The sequence below is a fragment of the Helianthus annuus genome, chromosome 10 (genome assembly GCF_002127325.2).
Source record: "Helianthus annuus cultivar XRQ/B chromosome 10, HanXRQr2.0-SUNRISE, whole genome shotgun sequence".
NCBI lineage: Eukaryota > Viridiplantae > Streptophyta > Magnoliopsida > Asterales > Asteraceae > Helianthus > Helianthus annuus.
Window position 1 is genome coordinate 39812018 of NC_035442.2, and position 18724 is coordinate 39830741.

Consider the following 18724-nt stretch of genomic DNA (forward strand, 5'->3'; position numbering starts at 1 on the left):
TTCGAGTTACAGGAACAAGGGACAAACCAACCACCCTAGAATGGAATCGTCGAGCGAAAACACTTGATAACCTCCTAGAAACAGCTTTTCTTGCCACCAGACCTTTCTCCGTCAATTAGGAATCTGATGACGTCACTAAACACATTCCTTAAATTGTAGCCATTTGTTGAGTGTTCTTTTTGGTGTCTAATCCGCATATATATCACGTGTGATTTTCAAGACTGTATATCTTTTAAATGTCAACATATACACGTGTGATTTAGTTTACGAAGATTTTTTAATGCCGAGAACCTCGATCAGAGAGTAAAAAAGGCGTAAGGTTCACAATGGTGTTAAACGGGATATACCAGGCTAGGATTCGAGTTACAGGAACAAGGGCCAAACTAACCACCCAAGAATGGAATCATAGAGCAAAAACACTTGACAACCTCCTAGAAGCAGCTTTTCTTGCCATCAAACCTTTCTCCATCAATTTGGAATCGGATGCCGTCACTAAACACATTCCTTAAATTGTAGCCATTTATTGAGTGTTTTTTTTGTGTCTAATCCTCATATATATCACCATTGCCCTTGATTTTCTTGACTGTATATCTCTTAAATGTCAACATATACACGTGTGATTTAGTTTACGAAGATTTTTCAATGCCGAGAACCTCGATCAGAGAATAAAAAAGGCGCGAGGTTCACAATGGTGTAAAATTAAAATGGGATATACCTGGATAGGATTCGAATTACAGGAACAAGAGCCAAACCAAGCACCCAAGAATGGAATCGTCGAGCGAAAACACTTGACGACCTCCTAGAAGCAGCTTTTCTTACCACCAGACCTTTCTCCATCAATTAGGAATCTGATACCGTCACTAAACACATTCCTTAAATTGTAGCCATTTGTTGAGTGTTTTTTTTTGGTCTCTAATCCGAATATATATCGACATTGCCCTTGATTTTCTTGACTGTATATCTCTTAAATGTCAACATATACACGTGTGATTTAGTTTACGAAGATTTTTCAATGGCGAGTACCTCGATCAGCGAGTAAAAAAGGCGTAAGGTTCATAATGGTGTAAATTAAAATGGGATATACCGGGCTAGGATTCGAGTTACAGGAACAAGGGCCAAACCAACCACCCAAAATTGGAATCGTCGAGCGAAAACACTTGACAACCTCCTAGAAGCAGCTTTTCTTGCCACCAGACCTTTCTCCGTCAATTAGGAATCTGATGCCGTCACTAAACACATTCCTTAAATTGTAGCCATTTGTTGAGTGTTTTTTTTGTGTTTAATCCGCATATATATCAACATTGCCGTTGATTTTCTTGACTGTATATCTCTTAAATGTCAACATATACACGTTTGATTTACTTTTGTTGGTGCATATGTCTGTTGACTTCATCTTGTATCGAGTCTTGTAAATGGAATGATAGATCAGGTCACGTAGAACGAGAAAACTGAGAATCGTGTAAGGTAAAGCCATTTCGCACGAAATGACACTGGCCATTTCGCACGAAATGAGCATGTCCATTCCATGCGAAATAGTTCTCCTATAAATACGTGACTTGAGTCTTTCATTTGTAACTTTCCGATTCCGGTGTCGAGGTGCTGCCGAAGTGTCTCCAGCCTGTAAAACGTTGTTATATCAATCTAAGAGACAATTAAAGTGTATATCAAGTTGATTCAACATCAAAACGTCTGCTTCCACCTCTCGTATTGATTAAAAACTCTTCTGAACGACTCGTTTGGTTGTGCAAACGATCCTACAAGTGGTATTAGAGCTCAGGAGGAAGAGTTCTTACTGATTCAGTTTGATTTCATCAAAATTCAGATTTCTACACCTTCTTTTACAAGATTTTTCAAAATTAAACAACTTTTCACGGTTAAAATGGGTTAATTTTCACATATAACGTGCGAAACACTGTTTTAACAAACCCTTGAAAGAATCAGACCTAAAATCGAACTAAAATCGGATCAATTTGTCAAAAATATGGCCGATTGTGTGACATCAGCACCATTTCGCACGAGTTGAACCTTCCATTTCGCATGAAGTGGACCTATTTCGCATCAAAGTATCATTTCGTTTGAAACATATTTTCAATTCGCTTGAAATTGCTTCCAATTCGCACGAAATGGTCATTTAGTGTGGACAGGTCACTTGAAAAGTCTAATTCGTTTGAAAAATACATCCATTTTGTACGGATTGAATATTGGTTGATCCAATTCGCTTGAAAAGTCCAATTCGTGTGAAAAATACATCCATTTCGTACGAATTGGGCGTTTGTGATTCATTTCGCACATATTGAACATTTGTGATCCAGTTATTATCCAGTTCGTTTGAGATTTGTTTTCAGGTTGTGTGATAGATTTCAGTTTGTTTCAAGATCATCCAGTTCGTTTGTAAAGCCTGATTTTGTGAACTTTTGATAACCATAACATGGATTCTGAATTCTACAATGCGTTTGCTACCGCTCCGGGTACTTCTGTTACCGTTGCTCAGAGTGTAACCATGGAAAATGAAACTAGAACGTTACAGAAACCTCCAAAGCTGATGGGCATTGAAGAATATCATAGTTGGAAAGAACGGTTTGAGAATTGGGTTCAAGCAAATCATCTAAGGTCTTGAGAAAGTATTGTGTTAGGATCGGAGGCTCTCATGATTGTGTTTGGTTGTATAATTTGTACATTCAGAGAATATGAAATAATGTAAAGTGCAGCGGAAATGAATACAAACTTTGTAAACACAATCAAAGAAGAGAATAGTCTGATAAACAAATGCTTCATATTAAGTCAAATGATTGAGTTACAAAGCAAATGATTACAAGCATGCTTACAATACTAAACTCCCCCTTAGCCTGATGCTCCAAGGTTGGTTGCACAAGATGAAAGGATTAGACATGAGAAGAAGAACTTGCTCAGTCAATCAAATGTAACAGTACAGAGTACTGTTACATTTATAGGCAGTCCAATCAACTGGGCATCTCAGCTGACCTCACCATGAAAGTGACATCTAACAAACTAACAAACCCTATCTACTGATCTATATAACTACTGCTTTACTAACTACTGATGTTGCATTACATTACACAAGATGAATAAAACTGTTGTTGCATCCTTCCACTACTGTGAACCCATCAGTACTTGTCATGATCAGCAGTGCTTGACTCAAGGCAGTAGATTGGGCAGCAGGGCTTTAGTCTTCATCAGTTTTGGATATCCCAGTGTCAGCAGTTGTTGATAAAGGCAGTATTCTGTAGTATATCAGATGTTGGAGTCACAGTCAAGGGGAAAGCTTATAGTAAACAGCTGCTTATTGTGAATCCATTTTTGTGATCCGGTTTTGGCTTTCATTATCTGTTCCTCTGGTAGGGTTCAATCCCAACAATCTCCCCCTGGAACAGATAATGCCAAAACCCTTCATTATTCGGGATTTTTATTTCTCATCAAAAGTTCCCTAGCTTGTCTTTTAAATTCTTCTTCAAAGGCCTTGGAACTTGAGTCATCCTCATCCCTGCATAGTGAAAGCTCAAGGAGATCCTGCAAATCTTCAACACTAAGGCCTAGTGCTTCTTTCCTTGATATATACTTCACTTCGCCATTGGATCTGACCAAGGTCAATACGTGGGTCTTTTGATCAGAAATCCACTTTAGTACTTTTAATCCTAATGGGTTTCTTGGGAGAGATTTATTTCCTGATGAGTTTGGAGATGTTGGCCTTGTGAAAAGTTGTAAGCTATCAGACATTTGTTTGAGAGCCTTCTCAATGACATCATTTGCTGCAGCTACGTCTTCTGCAGTTTCCTTTTCAATTTGCTCTTATCTCTTTTGTTGATCTGGCTCAATGTCTGATATTTCTGAAGTGCTTGGTGATGCAGGCTTGGTTAATACCTTTTTGAAAATGTTTTGAAGTTTTACTGAGCTCTCTTCTTTTAGACCCATCTTCTTGATGGTTTCTGTGAAGTACTCAACTTCCTTTTTCTTTACTTCTTCACTAGACAACTGTTTTCCTTCTTCTTGGTTTGACACAAGAATAGGATTGTCAGCTGATGTGAGTAGTGTTTTGAGATTTTCAATCTATTGTTCAAGCTTTTTGTAGTCAAGCCTTTTTGAAGTGTCTGAGACAGTTATCCTTCTTTTCTTAAGTCTTTCATAAGCTTCATCAGTATGCTGCTTTGACCATTTTGCTATGGCAGTATACCCAAATAGTTGTGAGGGGATTTGTAGCGATTTTTTGTGGTTTCAGCGGCCATTTGAGTGGCGTCTGTGGGAGCAGAGGAAGAAGATGATTTTGATTTTGTTTTCGATTTTGATTTCGTCATTTTTTATGAAGAAGATCGAAGAATGATTTGGGAGTTATGAGTGGGAAACTGCTTTGTGAAGAGAATGTTTGGAATTAAATTCGACAATGAAACCCTGTTTGGGGTTTTGATCAGGGTTTTATTTAGGAAAAAGTAAATACTGACGTGGCAGCGGTTATAATGATTTGACGACTAAAAACTGACCACGTGCAAACCCTGATGGAAGAGTAAATAATGGAGGACAGTTGTTTTGTGAGCCACTGATGGATCAACCATCAGTAGTTACAACGGTAATAAATGGATCAATGGGTGATTTTAACTATCAGTGGATAGAACACTGATGTTATACAACAGTGCTTATCAAGGAATTAACGGAGCAGGGGTTGACTTTCAGCAGTGGACAGACTTTAGAAAGCAGATGTTTGATACACAACAGTAGATGAGGAAAAACAGTGGTAGAAAACAAAATGAAGACCACTAGTATAACAACTGTTAGTGCAGCAGTGTTTTAACTTTTGACAAATAATTTTAGCATCTGCTTGTTCAGATGTGGGGATTGATTTTGTCTTGTGTAAGCTCAATATCATGTCCAACATCTGTTATTCTACAGGAATGCTATACTTAGCTACATTTTAGATGTAGATTATCAAGTTTAATTTGTCAGTAGTTTTTCTAGGAAATTACATTCTAGGTTTACAACATGTACATTATTCCTGACAGTGGTTTAGCATCCCAGATGATGAAATCTTTTTTACTAAGGCTACACATTTTGTGTCTAATTATTTGAAGTAGAACATGTGTATCTCAGTAGTTTGAAATCAATTTGCAATCAATTTTTGACAAACTTGAACATAATATGACCATAACATGTGCACCACTTCCTTTTGATCAATTTTAAGAAAAGTAATTTCACACAAGAATAAGGAAATTACATCATGACCGGAGAGAAAACTTTTACTCTAAAAAATGAGTAAAAGTACAAAATATATTATTTAAAAAAATGAATAATATATCCGGTTTTATTTGAGAAAAACACCTTTCTAAAAATAAAGGTTATTTTGAAAACAACATCAAAAGGATCTGGTGACTTCCAAAAGGCTTATGATCACATCATTATGACCACTGATTAGGATCATTTTCTTGTTAATTGATTGCAAATTCATCTTTTAAAGTCAATCACTGGAGATACCATTGTTACCTGAACTTTTCCTGAATTAATGAATGCACACAATTGCATAATGACCATTGTTTTCCCAACTTTTGACTCATAGGTATTTTATGTTTATACTCTTTTCTTTTGACTTCAAAAGTTTTGAGATAAACACACTTTTGAGTTTTGTTCATTTTCTTCTTCCCTTTTTACCCTTCCCATTCATAAGTACAAAAATACTTACTGGGAGATTTTATTTTGGAAATACTTAATCCTGAATCATTTTGCAGTAATGTTTTGAGAGATCTGGCCGCATGTGAACATGTTTTATTACCAAATCTCACATTACTTATGATTTGGACTGTTTTGACCCCTGATTTTCTTAATGTGTTTTGACAGGGTTGATTTAGTTCTTTTGGGGATTCTCAACCTGCCTTCTAACACATAAGATTTCATGACTAAAGTTTTATTTTCCTCTTTCTAAGTTAGCAAAACACTAATGTTTATGTGAACATAGGTTTTGTTAATCTGAGGTTCATACTTTAGCATAAAACTTGATAAAATCATCACAAATTCCATAACAACAGTTGAAATCAATTTTGAATGAAGATAGTCATACCATAGTTACCAGACATGTTTTCAGATCTGAAAACTATGGGTGATTTGTGCATGACATCACTTGTTGTTTCAAAATTTGTGAATCTTATGACATTTTGGTTGTTTTACAGAGTATCTGATTCATCATTTTGAACATGATTTCTCGTTGCTCTGTTTTTCAACTAAATACAATCAACCTTAGTATCAATGAATTTTGAGCTGAACTGTTATGTCAAATTGATTGTTAGATCGAATTTGACTGTCCGAGCTCTGATACCAATTGTTAGGATCGGAGGCTCTCATGATTGTGTTTGTTTGTATAATTTGTACATTCAGAGAATATGAAATAATGTAAAGTTCAGCGGAAATGAATACAAACTTTGTAAACACAATCAAAGAAAAGAATAGTTTGATAAACAAATGCTTCATATTAAGTCAAATGATTGAATTACAAAGCAAATGATTACAAGCATGCTTACAATACGAAACTCCCCCTCAGCCGGATGCTCCAAGGTTGGTTGCACAAGATGAAAGGATTAGACATGAGAAGCTCTACTCAAGAATACCAAGTTGTTTTTCACCAAATAAGTGACTAATTAAGTGTCATCAAGAAGCTCTACTCAAGAGTTTCTCTTTCATTCATTACATGCTACTTTTAGTAAGAGTAGCGAACCATTTGAATTAAATGTTATGCAAAACTTTGTTTTAAAAATTATTCAAAACAATTTTGCAATATACAATATTAATAATATCAATTAGGGTTATGAAAACATAGATCAAAACCCAAAATATCAAATGGTTTTATATTGTTTTGTCTTACTACACATGTACTAAACGTTTTCTAACACGCATGTTAGAAAAAAAAAAGTTATACCAAGCACGATATAGAATCGAACGTTTATATAAAACGTTTTCCAAAGATATAGTTTATAAAATAAACCATTTCTCATCATTTTTTAATGCACACATAGGCAATTAAATGTTTACATAAAACATTTCTGTTCATTATGAACAATCTCTAACCTCGTACTCGTGATACACATTTTCTAACACACGTGTTAGAAAATTTAAGTCATTTTATATATACAAAACATGACAAAATTAAAGTATTAAATTTCATCATTAAAACTCATCAAATGTCATCAATAAAACTCTATTCAAGAGTTTCACCATATAAGGCTGCACGGTATGGAACCGTTGCCCAGCCCGTCGTGGATCGTCGCCGGCGTCGAATCATCCCGCCCCCTCCCGTCACCGTCGAGGATGTCGAGTTGCGGACGGTCAAGACGGTCCAAGCTGGTGGGCCCCCCCTTCGTTTTTTACTGTTAAAAATAAAAAAATAAAATAAAATAAGGAATCGGATTGAATCGGAGTTGCCGGAGTTGCAGGAGTTGCCGGACGGTCAAGACGGAAAAACGAAGGTGATGATTGATGAAGACAGGTTCTTTCTTTATTTTTTTATTTTTTTTTTTTTTTTGAGTGGTTGGCCCCCCTGATTTAGACAGATTCTTTCTTTATTCTTTGTAAATTACACATATGGTCCCTTTGATTTAGATCAAATTCTAGTTTGGTTCCTAAAGTTCTTTATTTTTGAATTTAGAAATTATTTAAGTCTATGTTTTTTTATTAAGTCATTGTTTTTTTTTAAATTAATAAAAATATTTTGTTAGTTTATTTGTTAAATGTTAAAAAAAGTAGAAGATTAAAAAAAAACATAAAAATGGTGGGAGGACTATGACTAGGACCATCCTCCCATACCCTCTACTTTTGGGGGATGGAGCATCCTTGGGAGGACTATGACGTGACGCCTACGTGGCGGATCATCCTCCATTGGAGGACCATCACCATACCTTGTAGCCTAAAGAGTTAAGAATCTCAATAATTATAGTCTTAAACTCCAATAAAACTCATCAAATGTCATTATTAAAACTCTACTCAAGAGTTTCACTTAATTAGAGATTTATTAGAGACATAAACTCTAATAAAAACTAATAAAGTGACATAAAAACTCTACTCAAGAGTTTCATCATATGAAAAGTTTAATTAGTAATTATAATTTCACTTAAATGGATTAAAAATCACAAATTAAAGTTGGTGATAAATCACACACAACTACACCATCACTTTATGGTGATTAAATTCTTGAAGTGAATCAAACATCAACTTCAATGTATGACCTTTTATTTCTAAATCATACAAAGCATTAAAATCAATACTACAACAAATTACTTATATAAAATGTTTACATAAAACATTTCAAAGCATTTGTATTTTAATCATTTTTAACAATCATGTTAAAATGAAAGAAATTTTAACGTGCACGTTAGAAATATTAACATTTCCACAAAATGTTAATTCAAGTTGCTAAAAACATATATATGGTTCAAATAAATAAGTCATTTCTAATACACACGTTAGAAACTAAACAATTAGAAAATTGCTTCCAAACTAACGCTTTTCACGAACGTTTCTAACAAACATGTTGGAGTATATCAGATGTTGGAGTCATAGTCAAGGGGAAAGCTTATAGTAAACAGCTGCTTATTGTGAATCCATTTTTGTGATCCGGTTTTGGCTTTCATTATCTGTTCCTCTGATAGGGTTCAATCCCAACATATTGAAACAAAGTATGCTAGACCACTGTCTGATTTGAGAGTTGCAAAGATTATCTCAGAATTTTCAGATAAAGAGAGAGATATGTACAAGGCAGAAAAAATGATGGTCAGTTTACTTCAACAAACTGTGAAAGAAGATATTTTCATATTACTTTAACATGATAGTAGTGCTTATTCAATTTGGGATGCACTTCGCAAAAAATTCAAAGGAAGTGCAGAGATGATCAAGAGTAAAAAATCATTATTGAAGAAAGAATTTGATCTGTTTACAAGTGTGCCAGGAGAAACTACAAAGACTCTCATTGAGAGATATTATCATCTAGTGCGTTCAGTGTCTCGATTGGAAATTACTAAAACTCTAGAGGAATGGGTTGAGAAATTAGTCGATGCGTTACCTCAAAAAGAATGGGGTACATATCTCATGATTTTAAAGAATTCCGAAAAGTATAGTAGATTTTCGATTGCACAATTTATTGAGAAACTTGAGGGACAAGATCTTGAGCAACAAAAGATTGCTACAATGAACAATTCAAGCGGTCAACAAGACATCAAGATGTACTACAAAGGTAATGTTCAAAATGTTGAAGCTAGTCCAAAGATCCAAACTGCTTTCAGTGCAGAAAACTCATCCGGATCAGTCAATCAAAGCTCAAACAACAACAGTGGATTTTTTTCATATCCAAGTGTTAATCCAAATGTTTCAACTTCAAATCATCAGTTCAAAGCTCAAACAACAGTAATGGTCATGTGTTACACTGCAACATCGCGTTGCATCTTCAGAATGGTCAAAATTTCTCTAAAGAAGAATTCAAAGAAGAACACTAGATGATTGAGCATGTACATAAATTCAGCATGACAACTTCAAGCTTTAATACTTTCTCATTCTGAATTGCCTTAGCACCACCATAAACTAAAGCTCAACCTGATAAATTTTGATAATAAAATGCATTGGTGTCATACTAATGAAGTAGTATACTCATGAGCTTGAAAATTAAATATTAAAAGTGAGTGGCATACCCCATGCCATCTATAGGATTCCAAGTATCTTCTTCAAGCCCATAGCTTTCCAAAGAATGTAGTAATACAATAACATACAATCAAAGTAATTAGTTAGAGGGAACATAACATAAACAAAAACACCCAAAAGATATTTATTCAGATGATATATAATAATAAAATGAAATAATATACTTTAGACCATTTGACATGTTCCCGTTTTATTTAAATTTTCCTATTACGCCCATTTTAAGAAGTTGGAGACAAAACACAACCCAAAGTAAATGGATCAAATTGAAATTTACATATATACTATTTACCGACTAAGTTGAAAGATAGACTTGTGTAAAACGCAAACAAAAGATCATTCAGTTCGTAGAAAGTGTCTTAGGTGGCGTTTGGTTTGACAGTATGATTTTTCAGTGTAAAACGCATAAATCAGTGATCGATCTATGCGTAAACTTATGTCTTTAATTTCAATAAGTATGTGACAGTTGTAAATTCGAAAACTTGGCAATACCTGCCAAATTTAGAATTCTCTATCACTAGGACCCTAATGTCATGATTTAAATATCGCTAGAGTAAAATGTCATTTTCGTCCCTGAGGTTTGTCCAATTTTGCGACTTTCGTTCAAAGGTTTGTTTTTTCGCATCTGGACCCAAAAGGTTTGAAATCTTGCCATTTTCATCCGGCTCGTTAACTCCATCCATTTTTCTCCGTTAAGTCAGGGGTATTTCCATCTTTTTTTGTGAACTTGTATTTAGTAAGGGTATTTTGAATACCTGTACATTATGCTAGATGTTTGTACCTAATGTGAAAAAGACTAAATTGCTCTTTAAATTAACAAAAAAGACGGAAATACCCCTGACTTAACAGAGAAAAATGGATGGAGCTAACGAGTCAGATTCAAATGGCAAGATATCAAGCCTTTTGGATCCAGATGCGGAAAAACAAACCTTTGGACGAATATCGCAAAACTGGCCAAACTCAGGGACGAAAATGGCATTTTACTCTATTAAGAAATATATCAACTTTTCTCTCTGTTTATCTTTTGTGTTTTCGCTCTACATCACATATCCATATGGATTCAGAGTGCAAACCAAACGCCACTATATTTCATGAAAAATTAAGACTAGAGAATTTAAACGAACCTGGTTTCGGTAGATGATGTATGCAAGAGAAAAGTAAACCAAGAGAAAGGGAATGATGAGAGGAGCGACGAAAAAATACGTAAATCCTAGAAGTCCAAAAAAAGAATTTTTGGAACGTCTTTATGATAAGGAAAAGACAGAACTGTGACGTTATCTGAGTTTCTTGAAAAAGGTTTACATATTAAGGTTCCTATGAACGGCACCACACGAAAGAGTTCTGATGAAGTGCTCATCCATCCTAATGTCACCACGTATGCAATGAAAAATGACGCCTGCAAAAACAGTTTCAAAATTTTAAAAGGTATGTTCACAAGCCTTTGAAACAGGTATATTGCCAACTAATATAGTGAACTGTTCAGGTTGAGGTTTTGATGAATAAAAATAATCGATCCTTTTTGTAGATATATATTTGTATTCCTGAACGATGCAAAGTATGATCATTAAGCTCAATCAATCATCTAAAGTACAATAGTTATTTACTCAACATATTACTATTAAAAATATAGAAATAGAACTTACCGAAAAAGAGTAAATAATGGTGACAAAATACACAGCACCTAAATGTATCCATAAACTGCAAGAAGATTGAACTCAACTGTCAGGTTTCAGTAAACAAACATGTCTGAACGCATATTATGATATCAAGGTACCACATGTTACCTTGTTGATCCATTATTTACATTTGAAATGCTAAATACATCCAATGTATTATTTGTTATGTTTATGAAATTGACATCTTGCAGTTGATTTCCCGAGCAGTTCACAGGAATTAGAATAAAGATTCCAACAAACCCCGCGATGGTAAATACTTTAAATTACTGAAATGAGAAAAAACAAAATTAAACCATTTATCATGCAATAAACATTAATCTTAAAAGCATTTTAATGACGTAATCACCTGAAGGTGATTATTCGCATGAATACCACTGCATCAAGTCCTGCATATGACAGCAGTTCATCTTCAGTAGGATGCCATGCGTTTTTTATCCAACCAGCGTTAGGTAACAACTTGTTTATATGAAATTGTCTTGGTCTAAGGACACTGGCTATCCCCGCGGTAAGCAAACGTGCAGCATAAACTTTACAAAATGAAGGTTGTTTTCTTAAAATTGAATACAAGGTGAAGAATATTATACAAAGTGCAAAATTGATTGCTACATACGTAAGAAGACCTGAGAGAATCATTTTGTAGTCTCGATTTTGTTGAAGAAATCAGACTAGAGAGAACCAACAACAGAGCTGCATAGAGATTAGGAGTGTAAATAACGGTGCTCGAATACAATTTACTACCAACATCTTCCTAAATTAGTTAATAAACGCACAGTAAAATATATTTGCACTGTTACTGTGAAGCTGAAATAAGACATGAAATCTGCATATTTGTGGTACTTTCGATTTATTTATTTAATTATTTATTCATATTTGTGATCTCCCAATCGCCATACACTCGTGTCAGAACCGGATCGCCACTGTCTAGTGCCCCTTTCACCACTGTAAATTGCTTACACTAAATTTATTAATTAAGTGTAAAAAATATATCTTTATTTGTAACCGCACAGAGTAACATAAGCAATCTACAGCCAAATGAAACTCCCATTAGCAAATTAGAAACACATTTTGAGTTTTTTTTTTCTCAAACCTTGTCTTTTTTAAGAGCAATTGCATCTAAAACTTAAAAACATGAGAATTCTGTAAATTTATTGACCTTATGATCCTTTTAAGAGTCCTTCTACGGATTCGTTGACTTTGTAAAGGAGAGATTACCTACAAAGTTACTGATGCAAGTTTACATGAACGTACATATAAATAAGAGAATCCAATATATCAACGATGTTGACTTTCTACATGTAAATGAATCATTAAGATACAAATTTGATTTAATTTAGTTTATCAAAGATGTAATAAACTACCAAGAATAAATATTTAAATCAAATTTATGTCAAAATCAAATGTACATGGGATTAATTTGCTAGGAAAACGAGAAGATGAAATTAGGGTTTTTACCATGAAATCATAAATTGAAGCCGTTAATGCACTTTCAGACAAAGATATACCAAATCCGACTAATTATCCGCTAATTAGCATAAACGGAATCATTCGCTTGTACCAATCGCTGCCAACACTAGATTCCGGTAGCTAAGTGACTAGTTCCGGTCTGGCGAAGGTAGAAACAACGACTGGTAGGGAATTTGCCAGAAATCTGACCTTAGAAGATGAGGATGGAAGAATTTTTTGAATTGAAGTTGCCCTAGTTTGTATAGGGAAGTTGATTTTGGAACGAGAATTTGATTTTGATTTTGGGGGTAGATGTTGAAGAGATTTAGGGAAAATTTGATGATATATTTGGAGGGAGGAGATTTAAGGAAAATTTTAAAAAGGTTTCACGGAGGGAAAGGGAAAACTTTTAGAAAAGTGCTTGAATTGTATTTTATTTTTTAAAATGTAAACAATAATCACAAACATGGCTTGAGACGGGAAATAAAACAACCAACAAGAGAACTTAAATAACATCAAATGAACTACGCTATTCGAGCCTGGCTCAAAATAAAACGAAAATAATTCGAGCTTAAATGAGCTCAAGCCGAGTGCAAGCGTTATAATAAGTTTTTTTAATAAACAAGCTCGAGCTTCGCTTATTTTACTCAAGCCGGCTCGCGAGCCTAAATTAGCCTATTATCTCTATAGTTTTAATTAGTATATTAAATATATATTATAATAATAATAATTGCTATATTATATGATTAATATAATTTAGTTAATTTATAATGAAACAGCCAAGCTCGAGCTTGAAAAACTACCTACGAGTCGGGTTCGAGCTCAAACTCGGGTTCTGTTCAACTCGATTGCACCCCTAATTTCAAGACACATGTAAAATGTCATTAAAAGTTTATTAAATTTTTCCGTGGCATAGGCAAAGTGTCATTAAAAACCTAATTTAGTGGCATAAAAGCTAAATGCCACTAAAAGTGGGTGCTAAACAACTATGGCACATGTAATGTGCCATTAAAAACCAAAATTAGTGACAGAAAAGGCAAATGTCATTAAAAGTGTGTGCCACTAGATGACATCTTTTCTCCACCTCTTCTATAATCATCTCTGTCTTATTTTTTAAAAAAAAAATTCTCATTCAACCACAATACGAAAAATGAATCCTCATAATCGTGGTTTTGACCCGAACAATCCGTGGGCATTACAAGAAACACCTAACCCACCACCCAATCGTCCAATTGCTCCCTTTTTAATACACTCCACTATGTCGGATATGGCTAGTTACGCATCGTTTATCTCGAATCGTTTGTATGCTAACTTCCCTCACACCGACGATTCTATACCTAGCCCGATTCCACAAACGCCCGTCAACCTTTCACAAACGCCCATCAACCTTTCCCAAACCGAAACCGTTCCCAAAACTCAACCCCCCATCGATGGTTCTTCCGCATCCAAACCCATCAAGAAGAGAAGTCACAAGAAAAAACCGAGGCCGAGAAAGCACTTGAAAGCACCAAACGAAAACAACAAAGATGGGTCCTTAAAGAAGAAGTTGCATTGGCGAGGGCTTGGTTCAGAAATCTCTACATCCAACTTTAGGTATTTTTAAAAATTTTGTAGCCCTTATTTTAATATTTATGTTTTTTATTATATAACTTTGTAATATATTAAATGTTGTTTTTATTAAAATAGGAAATTCTCAACATAGAAACCATTTGTAGGACGCGATCAGTAAAACATTCTACGAAGAAATGGAAAGGGAGCTTTATCGTGAAAATGAAAGCTTATCCTCGAAGAGGAGCGAGATAAGCGGGCAACTCACCAAATTTAGTGGTTAGTCACATAAGGCAAAGCAAAACCCAAAAAGTGGTGAAACCGAAGCCGACTTTGTTACAAATGCATTGGTTACATACAAAACGAATGTGGAGAGCGACTTCCGTTTCATGCATTGTTGGGACATTTGTAAGTTCCATCCCAAGTGGGCGAATATCCCCAGTGGTAGCGAAACTAACACGTCTTCCAAAAGGTCAAGGACACCTTCATCCCAAGCCCAATCGGATGCACGAGATCAAGAGTTGGAGGACGATGTGGATGATACGTCAAACCGGCCAGAATACGGAAGAGATGCCGCAAAAAGGCGCACTCAAAAATCAAGATCGGGTACGCCATCGCCTTCAGTTGCGAGTTCGGGCTTGCGTAGGGGAGTATACAGCGATCAGTTGGAAGACATTGCATGCAAGTTAGATACATTTAACGTATTCCAACAACAAAGGGCCGAAATTCGGAAGAGCAAAGAAGCTAGGAATGCCCTGAAACAAAGACGAGATGATATGAAATTTCTAGCCCAGTCCATCGATCACTTATCAGGTGAAGAGTTGGAACTAATGTTCGAGACGAGAGAAGAGATCAAGAAAAAATATTCCAAGCATTAGGAGTTTTTTTATGTAATTTCCTTTATTTAAAAAACATTATTAAAAAATTTAAATTTTTTTATAAAAAATGTAAATATGGAGGTTTGGGCTGGCCACGCCCCAAACCCCCGTCCCACCATATCGTCTTCAATGTGGGTCAGCCCAGCGAAGCCCACCCAAGCCACGTGTAAGGCCACGCTCAAATCCCCGCCCCACCATACCTGACGGTATAAATTCTCTGATGCATGTTTATTTTGTTATTTTAAAATATTCCTATTTAACAATCTCAACAATTGAGCAAAAGAACAATTCTATTTAGCTGGAATCATTCTTGATCATTTATTTAATTTTAAATCTTTAAAGGGAAATAAAAAAAATAATATAATCGTAAAGAAAGTAACTTTTTTTTTTGAAGGGTGACTTTCAATATGTACATGGACCATTGGTCACCGGGTTCCCGTCTAGGACGGTTACCCGCCAGCCCAGTTTTCACAGACACGATGTTCTATCGGGCCCCGGCTGCCGCTCTGACTGACATTCGCCCGGAAACCATACTACCCCCACACGAGAGACTCGCTGGGGTAACAGCTGGATGAAAACCGGGTTGCCCTCATGACCGCACCATGCCTCGGTAGGTAACGATCCATCATTGGGACGTCCTGGTCATGATAATTCTTGAAGGATAGGACTACAAATGGAAATTACAACTTTCACACCAGATTCAAAGCAACCTTGCTTCCATTGCTTAATGCTTAATGCACTGAGAATAACAGCTCACTTGATGCTAAATACTGAATAGTTTATGTATTCTACAATAATCAAATGGGCCACGCTAAACATGTGGTGTAAACTCATGGATTGGGCCTCGTAGTTATATATTTAATGTATAAAAATGATGAACTGTAAATGCAGCTAATCAACTCGTCCCCTTATAAGTTATAATCAATGTGTTATCTTGTGTGTAGCTTTATGTGAAAGAGAACGATGGGGAAGTTGAATTGTTCAACCGGATTATGTGACATGCAGACCATGATCCATTGTAGTATATTCATCTTCTTCCTTGGAGGATTAGCAACTATTAGCTTTTATAAAAACAATAAACAAGAAGTTGCATTTCACAACATTGCTGTTACTCTTTCAAATGCATTTACAAATAAAAATACTGATACACGAGTTTCTGATCATCAGGAAAAGTTAAGTGGCCCACCCCACCATCCTCAACAGGCACCTGTGATTTGTTCTCAGGCAGATGGTTACTTGGTAACAAAAGTCATAATTTGGGAAATTGTAGTACATGAACCGTGTAGAATTTTATTAATAAAACTAATAAAAAAATAAAGATACTCTTTTTAAACCTTTGGGAAATTGTAGTACATGAACCGTGTACAAATTCAAAACGAAAATAAATATGAACTACAACATATTTAATAAAACAATCGATTCAAACCAATATCTTCAAAAGATAAAGTCTTCAACTTGATCTTTAACCGCGTTTATTTGTATGGTTCGTTGTGTTTTCAGTCCGTTGTGTAGTCTTCAACGAGATCTTGAACCACGTCTTCTTTTACAATAATTTCCTACAAAAAGAACAAACAAATGTTGACGGATGTGGCTGAGGCACGTGTTCAACATGCTTCCCTTAAAACAGATTTCGCGCCTCTACTAAAGACGACGCGTCTGTCTCCCAGGGTACAACAACCGAAGCAGTTTGTACTGCCGGAGAAGGCCACGCGCCCTAGGTTACACCGGATAAAAACATAGTGTTAGATCTTTTGGAAATTAAGAATAGAAATGTAGTTGAATCATGTAGAGAAACTTATCTCTATATGTTCCCAACATATGGGTCTTCAAGTACTCTCCATGCATATCTTTATGTCTCCTTCTTGTATTCTTACTCTTGTAGTTTTATATATAAAAAACCCATCAAATTAGGCACATAGCCTACTTTTAATACAAGAGACATGAGGTAGAGAAAAGTCTCACTTAATTAGAGATTTATTAGAGACATAAACTCTAATAAAAACTAATAAATTGACATAAAAACTATACTTAAGAGTTTTTGTTAATATGAAGAGTCTAATATTTAATTAGAGATTTATTAGAGACATAAACTCTAATAAAAACTAATAAATTGACATAAAAACTATACTTAAGAGTTTTTGTTCCATATGAAGAGTCTAATATTTAATTAGAGATTTATTAGAGACATAAACTCTAATAAAAACTAATAAATTGACATAAAAACTCTACTTAAGAGTTTATGTTCCATACGAATAGTCTAGTAAATAATTATAATTTCATTAAATTATAGTCTCACTAAATTAAATCCATTCATAATATCTAAATTTCCAACAATCCCCCACATGAATGGAGATTGATCGAAACACACAAAGTTTTCAATGGAACCTCGACAGTTGAGTATTGCCGGATAAGTAGGTGTCCTTTGAACTTTCCGTTGTGAAGCATACTCAGCCTCCTAGCGGTTTGTAGACACGATGTCCTTGAACAAACCCCCATTTGTGTAGACGACAATACACTTCACACAATACTCTCCTTAGCTGGGTCATCCCCTCATAGTCGTGTCCAATAATGGTCGTGGAACACTTTCCTGGTTCTGCGAGAGCTCTAGGAATTGTGCCCCCAATTCCATTCGAAGCGACCCCACTTCTCTCTAACATAGGTGATTCTCCTTAAATCATTAAAAGCATCATGGTTACCATGATTACGCAAAATCATTTACCACATAATATGCTTAGCCTCACAATTTGTCACTGAATTTCATAGGAATGAACTAAGACGTATTTAAACACTTTTTTTATCGTTTAGGGGGTATACATGACCATATATACTAGCTTATGCATATCAGCTATGCCCCCACAGTGACCACCCTTAGGCATATGAATTTGTTGTCCTATTGAACTTAGATCTTGGGATCTCCAGTCAACTAAGTTAGGTTTCCTTCACAGACCCTTTTTCCATGGGTTTTAGTCTCATTCCACAACTTGATCTCTAATAAATCCTCAGGTTGTTGGATCCATAACATTATCTTTATCTTTGACAAGTCACTAAAGATAACTTTGCAGTTGAGATCAATTGTCATGACGTGTTCGTAACTCGAAAGTTTACATTGTCTATTGTCAAGTTCTAAGACTATAACCTCAGTGGCCACCTGAATCTAGTTATAATATTTGTCTTAGAATGATATATATATCATTTAAGGCAAACACATCTCCATTATGCACTACGACATTTGTGTCCTCCACTTAGTCGTCTATTTGCAATATTAGATTGGATTACAAAATCCTTATTGCCAAAAACAAATGCAAGACACCCCCACATTTAAGTGTTATTGGATAACATCTAGATGGTTTAATGAGAACTATTTTTACATGCCCTTATAGGGTTGCTTCTTAAATGGATCCCCCCCCCCACGTTTCTTGCCATTTGATCAACATTTCAGTAACACCACTTATAGCGACATTTATACACATATGGTTGAACAAGATCAACCTCATTGTATCAGTG

General features: G+C 35.2%; 1 long non-coding RNA gene across 8 annotated transcripts; it reads right to left on the bottom strand.

Annotated features, from left to right (window-relative positions):
* Positions 1-9101: 9101 nt before the first annotated feature.
* LOC110884525 lies at positions 9102-13158 on the bottom strand. 8 transcript variants are annotated; one of them, XR_004870287.1, is made up of 9 exons: positions 12804-13154; positions 12505-12563; positions 11962-12038; positions 11698-11878; positions 11460-11617; positions 11319-11373; positions 10800-11071; positions 9669-9713; positions 9102-9573 (listed from the first exon to the last, which is right to left on the bottom strand). It is a non-coding gene; the product is annotated as an uncharacterized LOC110884525 (long non-coding RNA). The 8 variants fall into 8 exon arrangements; XR_004870290.1 differs by having other exon boundaries at positions 9669-11071; positions 11972-12038; positions 12804-13158; XR_004870289.1 differs by lacking the exon at positions 12505-12563 and having other exon boundaries at positions 9669-10885; positions 10978-11071; positions 12804-13157.
* Between the last annotated feature and the right edge of the window lie 5566 nt (positions 13159-18724).